This window comes from Giraffa tippelskirchi, chromosome 1 (genome assembly GCF_054371585.1).
Source record: "Giraffa tippelskirchi isolate mGirTip1 chromosome 1, T2T-mGirTip1v1.2.pri, whole genome shotgun sequence".
Lineage (NCBI taxonomy): Eukaryota > Metazoa > Chordata > Mammalia > Artiodactyla > Giraffidae > Giraffa > Giraffa tippelskirchi.
Window position 1 is genome coordinate 179,360,072 of NC_137275.1, and position 15,564 is coordinate 179,375,635.

General features: G+C 47.4%; 1 protein-coding gene across 7 annotated transcripts in view; it reads left to right on the plus strand.

Moving 5' to 3' along the window:
* FRMPD1 (FERM and PDZ domain containing 1) overlaps positions 1-15,564 on the plus strand; it is a 165,756-nt gene that overhangs the window by 54,600 nt on the left and 95,592 nt on the right. For 2 of the 7 annotated variants that reach the window (XM_081510638.1, XM_081510664.1), the window contains exon 1: positions 6,427-6,775. The exons of 2 other annotated variants lie outside the window; for them this stretch is intronic. The gene's annotated coding sequence lies outside the window, so the exon portion shown is untranslated. Of the gene's footprint in view, positions 1-6,426; positions 7,242-7,374; positions 7,708-15,564 lie in introns of those variants that run through there. 3 more of the 7 variants (XM_081510646.1, XM_081510680.1, XM_081510655.1) reach the window with 3 other exon arrangements.

Consider the following 15,564-nt stretch of genomic DNA (forward strand, 5'->3'; position numbering starts at 1 on the left):
GCAGACATGATTGGCAAGACCAGAGTAGGGCCACCCCAGACACTGGCCATAACCTCAAGGACATGCCTTCTTCTTAGGAGCTGACCTTCCAAAAGCTGAAGCAGCAGAGGAAAAGAAAATTTTTAAAAGAGATTAAAAAGGAAAGAGTAGAGATGCTAAAACCACTCATATTTTCAAAGCTGTCCCTCAGAACACTGAAAGATTTATCATCTAAAGAATGAGATAAAAACATCTGACAGGAGATATAAAGATCTTGAGTATATAGTTTTTAATTGCGATAACCATTCCCTAAGCAAATATCCCATCCTTGGTTTCCAACCAAGTCCTTTTTCTCTGTTTCCAACCAAGTCATTAAGTCTATCGAATTACAACAGATTAGAATACCAGTTTTATCAAGGAGCAGAAAATATGATTAGGAACAAGAAAATAAATTTAAGCAGGCAAGGCTTATATGAAAGCTAAGGTTTTCCACACTCCCTGACCCTTCCCCAAGAAGGAAAAATAGATCATCTTTGGGAGAATGACTATGACAGGTGATCATGTAAGATTTGGAAAGTACTGGGAGACTGATCTCTCTTTGCTAACACACAGACAATGGACGTTCTGGCTTAACTTTCTATTCTTGATATTTTACGATGAACTGGACAATTCGTTTTTAAAACGTGAGCAGTGAATGTCCGCCTCTGTGTCCTAGAATTTTAGAAGCAAGAACATGTTGTTTTTATGCCATTGTTTTTCTCTGTAGGGCAAGAATTTACTTGTCCTCAAGAGGTAATATAATCCACATGATAAATACCTGGTTTCTTCTGCAGACAACAGCAGAACCTCTCTTTCGACTTAACAATATTTAACTTCCTTAAACTCAAAGGATCATTTGGTTTAGGGCTCAAGAGACGTTGTTTGTCACAAGATATCATTCCCTCCTTTTACAGAAGAGCCCAGAGAGGTAGTGTAACTTTCCTGTAGCTACATGGCAAGTTTAAGTACAGAAGTAGGTTCTAGACCTGCAGGGCACAGCTTTTCTATAAGCAGCTGACCACAAATGCTGGTATGGATGTTCCTAATGGTCCTGCTGCAGTATTCCAACTGTCCATGAGTCTTGGCTCAGTAAAATCTCAGTGACACTATCTTCATTATAGTTCACTGTTAACTAGAGCTTGAATATTAAAAACATGTCACCAGTTTATGTAGTGTAATAATACTGTCTTAACCAAACCGTTCCATTACCTATCCAGTCTGGATTTATGTATGAATCACTACACTTCAAAAGGCATGAGTTGCTAGGAGGGCACTCAACAATGCTGAATGAATGACCACTTAGAGGCTCATTAAGGAACTACGTCATTTTAGATCTAAAAGAGACCTTGCCGGTCATTATGTCTTCTCCTCCTTTCTTCTGCAGCCTGAAGAGTGAGGGCATTTGAGCAAGTGGCAGAACAGAGCTAGAACTCTCCCCTTTTTTTTTTCTATTTCCCAGACCAGCTTTCTTTTCTCCACCTGCACTGCTTTTCATTAATTTGATACAAAGACATTAAATAGCCAGTTTACTTGTCTGGTATATAAAAGTAGTGCTTCTAACATCTCATTTTAAAACACTGCTCCATACAAAATGACAGGGTCAGGTTGTTTTTTTCTTAATTCTGTGGAATTTGATCATTCTGATGAAGAGCAGAAACTCATCCTATATCACTGCAGACAGTAAAGCTGAAACTTGAAGCAGTAAACGATTCTATTTTGGGAACAAGAGATATAAAGTCAGGAAGAGTTAGGCATTCTAAGAAGGAAACTGTATAGGAAAACTTACTATTAAGTCAGCTTTCCAAAGTGTTTGAATGCAAAGGAGAGTAATACAGATAAGGGGAAGGTATGGGCTCTTAACAGATAACAAGCGGCACATTCATGCCACAGAGAAAGCAAACTTTTAGCTGAAATGGTACTTATGGGAAATAAATTCAAACCTCAGATGCTTTAGTCAGGAAGTCTCATTAGGATGCTACACAGCTTCTTATTATGGGTTATTACATCGTGTCACTAAAAAAAGAAGAGACATCTGAGAGGGACAAGACACGACCAAATAGCAATTTGAGAAATTTCAGTCTTGCCATGAAAGTGAAAGTGAAAGCTGCTCAGTGGTGTCCAAATCTTTGCAACCCCATGGACTATACTCCAGGCCAGAATACTGGAGTGGGTAGCCTTTGCCTTCTCCAGGAGATCTTCCCAACCCAGGGATCGAACCCAGGTCTCCCGTATTGCAGGCAGATTCTTTACCAACTGAGCTATCAGGGAAGCCTTGCCTTGCCATAGCTTGCACTATAATAATATTGGATCATTAAATGTTATCCTGTCACCAAAAATGACCTCAGAATGACAAAAACAGAGATTAAACAGAGCTGTCATTATTGAAATGACAGCTGTTAGGGTAAAACTCTTCTGAGAATCTAATATGTATTTTATTCACTGATTTATTCATTCATTCAACAAATATCTATGGAGTTCTAGGAAGACAAATGCTTCCCTGGTGGCTGAGTTGGCAAAGAATCTGCCTGCAATGCAGGTGACCCGGGTTCAACCCCTGGGTTGGGAAGATCCCCTGGAGAAGGGAATGGCAACCCACTCCAATATCCTTGCCTGGAGAATCACGTGGACAGAGGAGCCTGGGGGTCTACAGTCCACAAGGTCACAGAGTCAGACACAACTGAGCGACTAAATCACTACCAACCACCATCAGGAAGACAAAAAGAAGATAATGTCTTTTTCTAAGAGGTCTCAAGAAGACAGACATGTAAATAAACCATTGTGGTGAGGTGTGCCTGGTACTTTATTTAAAGAATACACCAAGCACTTTTTGTTGTTCATTCAACAAGTGTGTCCAACTCTTCATAACCCCATAGACTGAAGCATGCCAGCCTTCCCTGTCCCTCACCATCTCCCAGAGTTTGCCCAAGTTCATGTCCATTGAATCAGTGATGCCATCCTGCCATCTTATCCTCTGTCACCCTCTTCTCCTTTTGCCCTCAATCTTCCCCAGCATCAGAGTCTTTTCCAATGAGTCAGCTGGTCACATCAGGTGGCCAAAGTATTGGAGCTTCAGCTCCACCATCAGTCCTTCCAAGGAGTATTCAGGGTTGATTTCCTTTAAGATTGACTGGTTGGATCTCCTTGCTGTCCAAGGGACTCTCAAGTCTTCTCTAGCACCATAGTTCAAAAGCATCAATTCTTTTACACTCAGCCTTCTTTATGGTCCAACTCTCACATCTGTACATGACTACTGGAAAGACCATAGCCTTGACTATACAGACCTTTGTTGGCAAAGTGATGTCTTTGCTCTTTAACACACTGTCTAGGTTTGTCATAGCTTTTTTGCCAAGGACCAAACCAAACACAGCCCAGGCACAAACAAGGGACTGGGGGGACCTCAGAGAAGAGAAGAGATTTTTGACCAGGATTTAAAGGAGGAAGAAAGGTTTGGAGGGCTGTGGTAAACCCGGAGAAGTAGGGAAGCCTCCCCAGTGAGGCAGTAGCTTATGCAAAGTATTTTGCAGTATGGGATGTAGCATCCTGGGTGAATCCCAGTGCAGCTACTTTAAAGCTATGAAATCGTAGGTAAGTGCTGTTCCTTCTTGGAGCCTCAGTTTCCTTCACTGTAAAAGGAGCATAGTAATCCTCGCTGCGTATACTGATTATAAGCATGACTAACAGTGCTAGCTACTGTTTCATCTCTAATAACTCTTTTTAGAACATGCCTAGGTTGCAGGTATTCTTATTATGTTCCCCCCTGCAGAGGAAGAATCTAGAGCTGAGAGCTTATGGAATTTTCCCAACATGACACAGGATAACACGTGGCTTCTTTGGGATTTGAACTCAGGCGGTTTGGCTTGCGACTGTCGGTTTTAGCACTGGGTTCTATGCCTTTTATTATATGAGATATTGTGTGTAAAGCACTCAACTCAGTGTCTGACATAGAGTAATAAATTAATAAGTTATAGCTGTTTTACTATTGTAAAATATGATTGCCCTAGGAACATGAGGTCTTTGGTGTGCAGGTCGGGGTGAGGTGGGGATGGGGCTGCAGCAGTAATGGGTTGGATCGCTGGGGATTTCATGTCATGCTAAGGAACTAGAGCTTTATCACCAGGCCAAGAAGGAAAAATGGAGGTATCTTCAGCAGGAGAGTGACATCAGATTTATGGTTTAGAAAGGTCACTGGCAGCATGTGGCAGCTGTGCTTCACTAAGAAATGATGAGGCTCCAACTAAGGCAAGGGCAGCAGGATAAAGAGATGATGTGTATGAGAGATGTTATGGAGACGGAGTTAACTGGACTTAGTGACTAGTAGGATATGAGGGCCAGGAAGATGGAAGAGTCTAGAATGTTCCTTTGGTTTCTGGCTTAAGTCCCACCACCAGTTGAGATATGGAAGCAATGCAGTAGGGGAAAGATGTGAATTTGGTTTTGGCTCTGTTGAGACTTGGGTACCTGAGGGGCATTCAGGAGTTGTAGCAGCCAGTTGTGTCTCTGGGTTTGGAGCACAGAAGATCTCAGTTGAAGAATAGAATTGCAGTGGATGGAAGTTCTCAGTGAGGGTGAAGAGAGAATAGGGACCAAGAGGGGACACAAGCAACTTTGGTATTTAAGCAACAGGCAGACCAGGAAGGCTGAAGGGGGATGAGGTATCAGAATGGCAGTGGGAACCCAGGGTTCAAAGGTGAAATTGTTTATACAGATATACATAAAGCACCTGAAGCTGCAGACACTTCTGGTATGGGCAGCTAGGACATTGAGAGGAACAGGACAAAATTCCATGGGCAAAATTTGTACTCTCTTTAATCTACATTAGGGAGAGTAATTTGGTTATTTTTATCTACAACACATAATGTTAAAGCTTAAACTTTAGAGATAATTGTAGATTCACACTCAGTTATAAGTAATAATATGGAGAGGTACGAATTTAACTTTTTAGCAGCTGATTTTATTTCCACCGTGGCTTCAAAATTTTCGATTTTTGTCCACTTTCCCTAATGGTGCTGATGGTGGGGGCAGAACTCTGTACATTCTAACTAGTGTGGAGATGGGCCAGGGAAGGAGACCCCAAAGAGTGAAGGGCTGGAGGTACCTAGGACACATTTTAAAGATAGAGCCTCTCAGGAGAGAGTTTTTGGATAGAGGCCTGGATTTGGGAATGAACCATGAGAGGGGGTCGGTGCTGAAGGGCCTTTCTTCATCCAGGCCAGGTGGGCTCCAGGTCCAGCTACTGCAATGCTGCTGGGTGTTTTTGAGTGTGTGTGTGGCAAGGGTGAAGGACACACTTTCAAACTTATATTTGTGCTCCATTCCACCACCAAAATGATCTAACATGCCAACCTGATGCCCCTTCTAACATGCCCCTTCCCTACTCAAAACTCCCAGCATGGTCCCTGCTGACTTTGCTGCTTCAGCCCTGGGCTCCTGCGCCTCCCCACTGGGCTCTCTCTAACGCTAGGATCTTTGTTTCTATGGTCTATGTCTGGAAGGCTCTCTCCACACTGGTACCTTTCACTGGCAACCCCCTTGGCCTTTCAGGTTTCTTTTTGGAGGGCATCTTCTCCAGGAGGCGCTCTTCCTTCAGCCAATGCAGGCTGCCATGCCCCCGTGGCCCCTGAGGATCACACTGTGGTTACAGGAACTGCGCTGTATTAGCAGTCTGCCAGGCAGTACATTCTGTGAGAGTAGGAACTGTGTTTTGTTCGAGGCTGAATCTCCGGTGTCTAACACAGTACAGGGACCTAGTAGGTGCTGAGTAGATATTTCCGCAAGAAAGAGTTCTGAGTATCCATCCTGCAAATGGGTAGGATGGATAGAGAAGCGGTAGGACTGGAGCCAGTAGAGTGGCTGGGTGGCCAGGGAGTCAGAAGAGGGCTGAATGCAGAGTCCTGAGGGCACCCCAACATTTCAGGGCTTTGGGTTTGAAGAGCCCTCAAGAAGACTAGGAAGGAATGGCTGGAGAGATCAGAGGAACCAGCATCCCAGAGACCAAGGAGTTTGTAGAGGCAGGGGAGGTGGTCCATAACGCCAAGTGTGGACCCACCCCATTCTACCTCCCCTCAGCCCGAGGGCGTGTGTGTGTGTGTGTGTGTGTGTGTGTGAGTGTGTGTGTGTGCGCGCGCGCGCGTGTCTGTGGTGGTGGTGTGGGGGACATTCGGGATCATCTGTGTCCCTAGAGTCCCGTGTAGCTGGAGCTCTTCAAAAGGCCTTGGAGTAAAAGAGCCTGGGGAAGGGAGGAGTGAAAAGGGGATCGTGACTCTTCTGGGTTCTAGTTCTGGCTGCACCGCCGCCGGTCCTGGTGAGCCTGGGAGCCCCTTCCTCTGCCGGCCTCAGTCTCCCCGTGGGTACCCGGCGGACGCTGCGCGCCCAGGCAGGAGCTGGCCAAGGCCGGCGGAGGCAGGGCCCGGGTGGGAGCGGGACCGCCCACTGCGGCGGGCCGGGACCTCCCGGGCCCGCGGAGGCGGCGCGCAGGGCTCCTCCCCCGGGGCGGGGGTCGCGGCGCCGGCAGCTGGCAGCCCCGCAGCTGCAGCCTCAGCACCTGCCGCGGCCAGACGGCGCGGGCGGGCGCGGCCCGGCCGTGCGCCCCCCCGCCTCCGGCTGCAGCCGCGGCGCGGGAGGCGGAGCCCGAGCCGAGCCCGAGTCGAGCCGCCGGCCGAGCCTTGCCCGCGTCCGTGCCGCCGCCGGGCGGGGCCGCCCCTAGCCGAGAGCGTCAGCCCGCCAGGTCCGCGTCCGCGCGGGCGGCGCTTCCTTGCAGGTAAGGGCAAGGTCCCGGCGCCGCAAAGTTTTGGGGGGGACTGCTGGTCCCTACGCCCCGGGCCTGCGCCTCCGGGAGCTACAGACTGCCCGCCCCCGCGGCTTTCTCCGCGCCGCCCTCCGCCGTGCGCTCCGCTTGCACCACCGGCCCCTGGTGACCCGCGCCCACCTCCAGTCCTAGAGCCCCCACTCCCGGCGGGGGGCGCGCGTCCCGGTCTCGCTCAGGGCCTGCGGTGGTTAAATCTTTACACAGTATCAGTGTATTGCTTAAGTTTTCGAGATCTGCATGGCATAGTGCAAAAGAGCGGCAAACCGGGCAACCTGGATTCAAGTGCGGCCACGGCCAGCGGCTAACTTTCTGAGTGACCTCAGACCAACTTGCTCTACCCGATCTCTACGGCCACACCTGGACCGGGAAGGGTTCGCCGGGGGCGATCACCTGAAGCGTCTTGCTTTATTGCCACTTTGTGAGTCGCGGGGCACCCCTGAGTGTCTCAGCTCCACAGCTCCTTGGGGGTGGAGAGAAATGTTGGGACCTTACAGAAGTCAATCTCAGGGGTCAAGTTGCTAACCTGCAGCAGCTCTGGCTGAGCTTTAGGAGGAGTGTTGAGTCAGCCTTTGGAAATAGCGGATGCTCCCAGGGCGGGGAGTTGGGGCCCTGGCTCCTGGTGGCTGCTCTGCCATCCACTGACCATGTGGCCTTGGGCAAGTACCCCCTACCAGTTTTGCCGCCTATAAAAAGGTGGGGGCGGGTGTTGAGTGCACTAGCTGATCGTTGAGATCCTTCGGCTGTAAACCTGGTGAAGCGAAATCTCCCGGTCTCTGTATTTGGGGAGGGACTATTTCACCAGGAATCCACGCAGCACTTGCAAACGGGCGTTTAGAAAATAAAGGAGACACTGGCAGTTTGTTTCGAGTCCTGAAATAGACATGGTAAGGATTGGTAAATGCTCACCTTTCCCCCTTCAAAGCTTTGGACCATCATAAAATATTTAATGGCATAATGATTTGTTTTCAAAGTGGCTTATAGATCAGGAAGCATTTCTGTTTGTGAGTTGGTTATTTTAGTAAAAACCTCAAATAGTTATGTGGGGAAAATATAATGCACTGATCTAAGGGTCCTAACATAGAGGCCAGCATCTCCTAGTTTCTAGTCTAAAGCCACAACCTGAGATGTTTTCCAATCAAGACAATTTAAAATCACGTATAGACCAGATATCCTTTGGTGGATGTTCAACATAGCTGTGATTGGAGAGGCTAACAGTTAGGCAAGTGCATATTTTCCAGGACAGGTGAATTCTGGTGCATCCACAGCAGAACAAACCCAAGGTGGTTAACTGTGACATCCTAGCTTTTGAACTTTGTCCTTTGCCCAGTCTCTTACCAACACCTCCCGCCCCCCATCTCCTGCTTGTGCTGCAATTAGTGACTCCCCAGTGTGTGGGTGAAATCCATTACTATGAAAGGATTCTTATGGAAGTGATTTTATTATTTGATTTCCTTCCTAGACTTCCCGGTTTTAAGTTTCAAGCTTTATGAAATCAGAGGACTAATGAGAGTGTGTTTTGGGACTGGAGCAGGAAAATGGCAGAATTGTGCTACATAAATCATAAATTTGCCGTTCCTGAACAATACTCTGTAATTGAAGCTAATTTGTTCAGAGCCTTCGCTCTCTCAGATGCCTTCCAGTCCCACCAGTCTTTCCTCTCTTCATTTTTCAGTGGTTCAGCAAGAACTTTCTCAACTCATTCAGGAGGAAACAAAGAGGTAAAATACTGATGGGCTCTACCCTCAAGGAGCTCAGATTTTAGTGAGAAATAAAGAGAAATACCACAGGGCATTCTGGGTGCTAAACCCTGGGACCTCTGGGAATGCCATGGGGAGTGAATTCTAACTGGGGAGACTGGGGACATGTGCACCATGGGAAGTGGAAGGAAGAAGAGGATTCACCAGGTGGTGAAAAGTGAAAAGACCACTTTAGATCACAGAACTAGAATGAGCAAAGGTACACAGGTAGGAAAGCACAGGGCCCAGATGAAGAACAGCAAGTCTGGTGGAAGCACAAGAGAGGACGGAACACCTCAGAGCGGAGGACAGTGGAAAGTGATTCAGAAGGCACTGACCCTGGGCTGCAGTCCACACCGGTTTGGGGATGTTGGACCTCTGAGCCTCACTTTTCTCCTTTGTCAAAGGGGAATAATAATAATTCCAGACTCACAGGGTTAAATGAGGTCTTGTGTGTAAAAGTGTCTAACAGAGTGTTGGCATACAATGAGTGTTTGATAAGTTAGTTCCTTTTAATAGCATATTCATAGGCAAGTTCCCTAAATGTTGGAGTGTGTAAATAGTACTTTTGTTTTAGCAATCTATATTGTGTTAGAGGGCTTCCCTAATAGCTCAGTTGGTAAAGAATCCGCCTGCAATGTGGGAGACCTGGATTCAATCTGTGGGTTGGGCAGATCCCTTGGAGAAGGGAAAAGCTACTCACTCTAGTATTCTGGCCTGGAGAATTCCATGAACTGTATAGCCCATGGGGTTGCAAAGAGTTGGACACGACTGAGCAACTTTCACTTTCACTTTTCATTGTGTTAGAACCTCTCCACCAGGACGGAGTTCTTGTGACGGTGTGATTTGTATTCAAGATGCCTCCTTATTCAAGGTGTGGGGGCTTTTTGTTCTTTGGCAGTTGCTCGGACCATAACTGACATCAACAGCAGCCAGTGACCTGCAAGTACTGTTCAGTGGTGGAAGGCTACAGAGGGATAAATTGGAAGATGGAATCTCTGCCTCCCACAAGCTTATCATTAGTGCTCAAGGACCCGGGTCTGGGGGACTTGACCGTCAGACACAGTTATAAATAGATCAGCCTTGTCCATATATACTGGTAACTGGGTGCCTGCTCTCATCTGCCTAGTGTAGGGAGGGGCATCTGTAGTAGCCAAGGAAGAAGAAGAGGACAGGGGGATAAAGGACAGCATTGCAATACCTGGGTAGCACCATGTAGCATCCAAAATACTATCCTTCATTTGTTCCTTCAACAGTTATTCACAGAATATCTACTCTGTGCCAGAGAATTATTCTAGGTGCCCCAGGAATACACTGGAACAAAAGGCAAGATCCCTGCATTCCTGGAGTGTATATTCTAGTTGGACAAACATAATAAACAAAGAAATACATAAATAAGATAATTGTAGGTGGTGCTCAAGTCTGGGAGGGAAATAAGCAGAGTAATGGGAGAGAAGGTGGATAGTGGAGTGCTCCATTTGAGGGTGGGCAGGCAAGGCCTGTCTGAGCCATGGAGAGGTAGCAAGAGAGGGAGCCAGTCATGCCTGAAACTGAGGGAGGCAGCCCAGCTCTGGAAGAGGTGGGGTAACTTTGTGTAGAAGTGTACAGACCCTGGGGCCACACTGCCTGGAGTCCTGGCCCCCGGCAACTAAATATATTCCATGGTCAGGTTATATAGTCTTCTGGGTTTCTTCATCTATAAACTGGGGGTAATAATCCTACTTGGTAGGGTTGCTTTGAGGATTAAATGTGTTGCTATATTAGAATAGAGCCAGGGATGTAGCAAGCTTCCAGGCAGAGGGAACAGCAGATGCAAAGGCCTGGAGGTCTGAAGGAGCTTGGTGGGTTCTAGGCCTAGATGGGCTGTCTGGACAGATGTTATCCTCACCGTTATTAAGGAGACTCTGGAGCAGGTTGAGGAGAAGGCAATGGCACCCCACTCCAGTACTCTTGCCTGGAAAATCCCATGGACTGAGGAGCCTGGTGGGCTACGGTCCATGGGGTCTCGAAGAGTCGGACACGACTGAGCGACTTCACTTTCACTTTTCACTTTCATGCATTGGAGAAGGAAATGGCAACCCACTCCAGTATTCTTGCCTGGAGAATCCCAGGGACAGAGGAGCCTGGTTGGCTGCTGTCTATGGGGTTGCACAGAGTCGGACACGACTGAAGCGACTTAGCAGCAGGAGCAGGTTGTCTGCCCCTTGAATGCAAAACTATGTTTTCGGAGTTTTGGAAAGAGGAACATCCAGCCAACCACCCTCTCACCTTCAGGACTGGGCCTCAGGGGTGTGGTGAGCTGCCACTACTGCTTTGAGATGTTTTGCTGTAGACCCAGTTCTGCAGGTAAGGTGGGAGCTGGTCTGAGAGAACTGGCCACAGTGAACTACAGAGGCTGGAGCCCTCGGGCATCCGCGAGTCAGTCTGCTTTGGTGGACAAAGTTCAAGTTCATTAAAGTTGTTGACAGTTCACTTCAAAAAAAGAAAAATCTTGTCTCTGCATCCCTCCCTGTCAGCTCCTCCTTTCCTCTCTGTCTCTCCTTCACTTCTCCTTTCCCTTATCTCCTCTCTCTCGCTGCAACTCTGAAGAGTAGTGCCCTTGGAGGTACCCAGGGCACCCCCATAGACGTGCTCAGGGGAAGCTTGATTGGGGCTGAGCCCATGGTGCCACCAAAGCTAGCCTTGCCTGCCTGCTGTGGGATCCCTGATGGCCGCGTTCCCCGCCCCCGCCAAGGCAGGAGCCACACAGCAGGGGAGAATGGTCATCTGGGACCTAACTGTTCCCTTGATCCCTCCTTCTTTAAATCTAATCACTCATCAAGTCCTGTCATTTTTACTTCTAAAGTCTCTCTCAAACACGTCCTCCTCCTTCCACTCTCTCTCTGAGTGTCAGGCTTGTTTCTTCTAACATGTGGTCCAGAGGCCTTCAGTGGGTCCCTTGTGTATGGAGAATGAAGTCCAGGGACCTCAGCCTGGCAGACACGATGGGCTGTCTTCATCCTGCCTCAGTTCCTCTCCTCCTTCACTCTGTCCTCCATGCATAATACCTCCCCCCCACCCCAGGGCTAGGGCTTTGCTAATCCATCCATGTGGCCCCTCTTGCCTAGCATTCACCTCAGCCCTGGTGGTCTTGCCCTCACCTGAAGGCCCAGATCAAATCTGATTTGTCCTGGGAATTGTCTTCCTTATCCCCTTGTCCCAGGCAGGATCTTCATCTTCACCTGACCTCCCACCTCTGCAGTTAGTACCTCTTATGAAGCAGCATCACTGTCAACCTTGAAGGATTCTGTGTGTGGCCACATGTGTATTTGGCCATGGCCTTGAGAAGTCCGTGGGAGAGTGGGCATAACCCCCCTCTTTCCTCTACCCCACAGCCCTTCTCACAGAGCCCAGCCCTAATGATGACTTTGCCATACTGGAGTAACAGAAACTGGTGATTTTATGAGTTCTGAAATGGTTTGGGTCAGGCCAGAAACATGATGCTAGTGTACGGGGGGGTGTGGTCCTCAGTTCAATTCCCTTGTGACATTCAGATGCCTTGAAATGTAGGCCCTTCATTTGATGAAGACTTGATGTAATCTCAGAGATGAGTCTGAGTTTTGAGTTTAGCTTATTCAGTATGGCCTATTTTAATAAATGGGCCTCCCTGGTGGCTTATTGGTAAAGAATCTACCTGCAATGCAGGAGATGCAGGTTTGATCCCTAAGTTGGGAAGATCCCCCGGAGAAGGAAATGGCAACCTGCTCCAGTTTTCTTGCCTGGGAAATCCCTTGGACAGAGGAGCCTGGCAGGCTGCAGTCTACGAGGTCACAAGCGCACAAGCGTCAGACACAACTTAGTGACTAAACAACTCATTTTAATAAATATGCTACGTAAAATTTGGAATTTCACAGACTTGGTAATAATTGTTCATATTTGTAGAAGGATTCTGCCCTATACTCAAAGATTTGATGTGGGAAACTTTAAAATACCAAGCATGCCTGTGTACTTAACACCAATCAGTATATAAAATTCTGATCTATGTGCGGCTGTTGTAGCTGTATTTCTACGATAGTCCAAGATACACACCAAACTTACCACACGTTCATGGAAGCAGAGTAAAACAGTCTTACATTTATTTTGGTAACTACAGGTTATATTATGCAACTCTGCAAACATAAGGATTTTTTACAAGGTTAACTATCTGCTTGAAGGACCATGGGCAGCCTGATTTAGTGCCTGGCTGATCGATGTGAGGGCAGTAGCCAGTTATGTTCACTAAAGTGAAACAACATTTTCAGGGACCCACTTGATGTTTGGAGACCTTTATGCCAGTGGTTAGAAATGGTTCAGGCTTCCAGTCATTTCACAAACTGGCTGCTAAGTGATGTGTGTGCTTAACGCTGGTTCTTATGGGAAAAAAAAAAAAAAAAGAAGGAAAAACTCTAATTACAGGCTAGAAGTGGTATGGTGGTAAATCTAAAAGTATGAAAGTGTGTTCTTTTGACCTCTCTTGAGGAATGATCGGAGAAGCTCAGCCTTTTCAGCAAAAGGGTAACATGGCAAACTGTCAAAATCCTGAACAGGAAGAGCTTCAGAGGAATTCATCTGGATGCAACAGTGCTTAGTTCTCTGAGACTTAGACTTCAGAGAAGACAGATGTGCAGGCAGATGTGAAATGCTGCACTTCCTGTTCTCTGAGTATCCAGAATGTAGGGTGGAGGCTAGAACTTGTAACAACCAGTGCTAACAATGCCAGCCACTGTCCCCGCCAAGTAACCTCTCTGAGGCTAACCTGTAGGCATCGTCTGAGCGTCGACACGGTTAAACTTCTGAGTTACTGCTTTGCTGTTCAGTTAATTCCACATGTAGGATTCAGAAGGATGCAAGAGGAAAAGCAGTTATCAAAATAAAGGTGAGAGTGCCATTTGTTTGTTCTTATGAAAGTAATTCAGTTGGTAGCTGGAGTCTGTCCTCTCTGGTTTTCGCTGGAGAAGGGCATCAAGCCCAGGCTGTCCAGGGCTCCTCTGGTACTGGTGCACGTGCTGTTGGCCCCTGGCCAGCTTACAGGTGATGTCTGTACAGAAGTATATGTTTTTCCTCTTCCTTCCTCCTTGGGGATGAGGAACATTTTGAATATAGAAACAGGGAGAATTGATTGTTTTCTTTTCAGAGCTCATTCCTGGGTAGTGGCAGTACTCAGAAAAGCTGTGTAATAAGTTTTAGTGAGAATGTTCCCTGTCTGTATGCCGAAAACCTGGATTCACACAAGATATTTTAGCCACAAGGCACAGACCTTCAAACAAAGTTGCCAACCCTGGAGAAGATCAAGTGTAGCCTTTGTTTGGTGCAGGAATTTCCCTAGCACACCCAGCCTCTGTGCGCAGACCTGCCTGTCCCTGAGGCATTCCTAGTCCCTTGTCAGTTGGCTCTGATTATTAGAAGGTTCTTCATTATGCTGAACCCAGCTCTTCCTCCAGGCAACAGCTGCCCCATTGGCCTTGATTCTGCTCTTTGAAGCCCTGTACAAAAATCCATTTCTTCTTTCCCATGACAGCCTTTTTAGCCATTTGGACATTCAAAGACAAGGATCAGTTCCCAGAGTCTTTACTTCTTTAGTCAGAATGCCCCCAATTTATCCAGTCCCCTGGAAAGAACAGAGCTGAGAATTGGACACAGCTGTGCAGGTGGGGTCCAGGAGCCTCACTTCAGAGTCTGTCCTTGTATTAACACAGCCTGTGGCCCAGTTGGGCTCCCTATGGGCCCTTGTTGTTTTTCAGTCACTCAGTCATGTCCGACTCTTAGTGACTCCATGGGCTGCCACGTGCCGGGCTCCCCTGTCCTTCACTATCTCTTGGAGTTTGCTCAGACTCATGTCCATTGATTCCATGATGCCATCCAACCATCTCATCCTCTGTCGTCCCCTTCTCCTTCTGCCTTCAATCTTTCCCAGCATCGGGGTCTCTTCAAATGAGTCAGCTGTTTGCATCAGGTGACCAAAGTATTGGAGTTTCAGCTTCATCATCTGTCCTTCCAATGAGTATTCAAGGTTGATTTCCTTTAGGATTGACTGGTTTGATCTCCTTGCTGTCCAAGGGACTCTCAAGAGTCTTTTCCAGCACCACAGTTCGAAAGCATCAATTCTTCAGTGCTCAGCCTTCCTTATGGTCCAACTCACATCAGTACATGACTACTGGAAAAACCATAGCTTTGACTAGATGGACCTTTGTCACCAAAATGATGTCCTGCTTTTTAATACGCTGTCTAGGTTTGTCATACCTTTTCTTCCAAGGAGAAAATGTCTTCAATTTCATGGCTGCAGTCACAGTCCACAGTGATTTTGGAGCCCAAGAAAATAAAGTCTGTCACTGTTTCCATTTTTTCCCCCATTTATTTGCCCCATGAAGTGATGGGACCAGATGCCATGATCTTAGTTTCTTGAATGTTGAGTTTTAAGCCAGCTTTTTCACTCTCCTCTTTCACTTTCATCAAGAGGCTCTTTAGTTCCTCTTTCCTTTCTGTCATAAGGGTAGTATCATCTGCTTATCTGAGGTTATTGATATTTCTCCCAGCAATCTTGCTTTCAGCTTGTGCTTCATCCAGCCCAGCATTTTACATGATGTGCTCTGCATATAGTTTGTTATCAGCTGCTGATTCTGGGCTTTACATGGGCCACTGGGGACCGCATGCACATTGGTGTCACAGAGACCAGGTGGGCCATGGAGGAGTGTCCCGGATCAGTGGCTGACACAGAGCGGCTCTGGGTGAGTCTGCCCCCTGTCTGTCTGGGACTCAGATCCCTCATCAGTCCCATGACTCCATTAGTTTTCTCTGGCTGCTGTGACAAATCCCCACAACTTTGACTTAAAACAACAGGAATCTATTCTCTCAACAGTTCTGGAGACCAGAAGTCTCAAATCAGGGTGTCAGCAGGGCCACACTCCCTCTGGAGGCTCTAAGGAACCATTCTTTCTCTGCTTCTTCCAACTCCTGGTAGCTGCTGGCACTTACTGAGTTGTGGCTGCT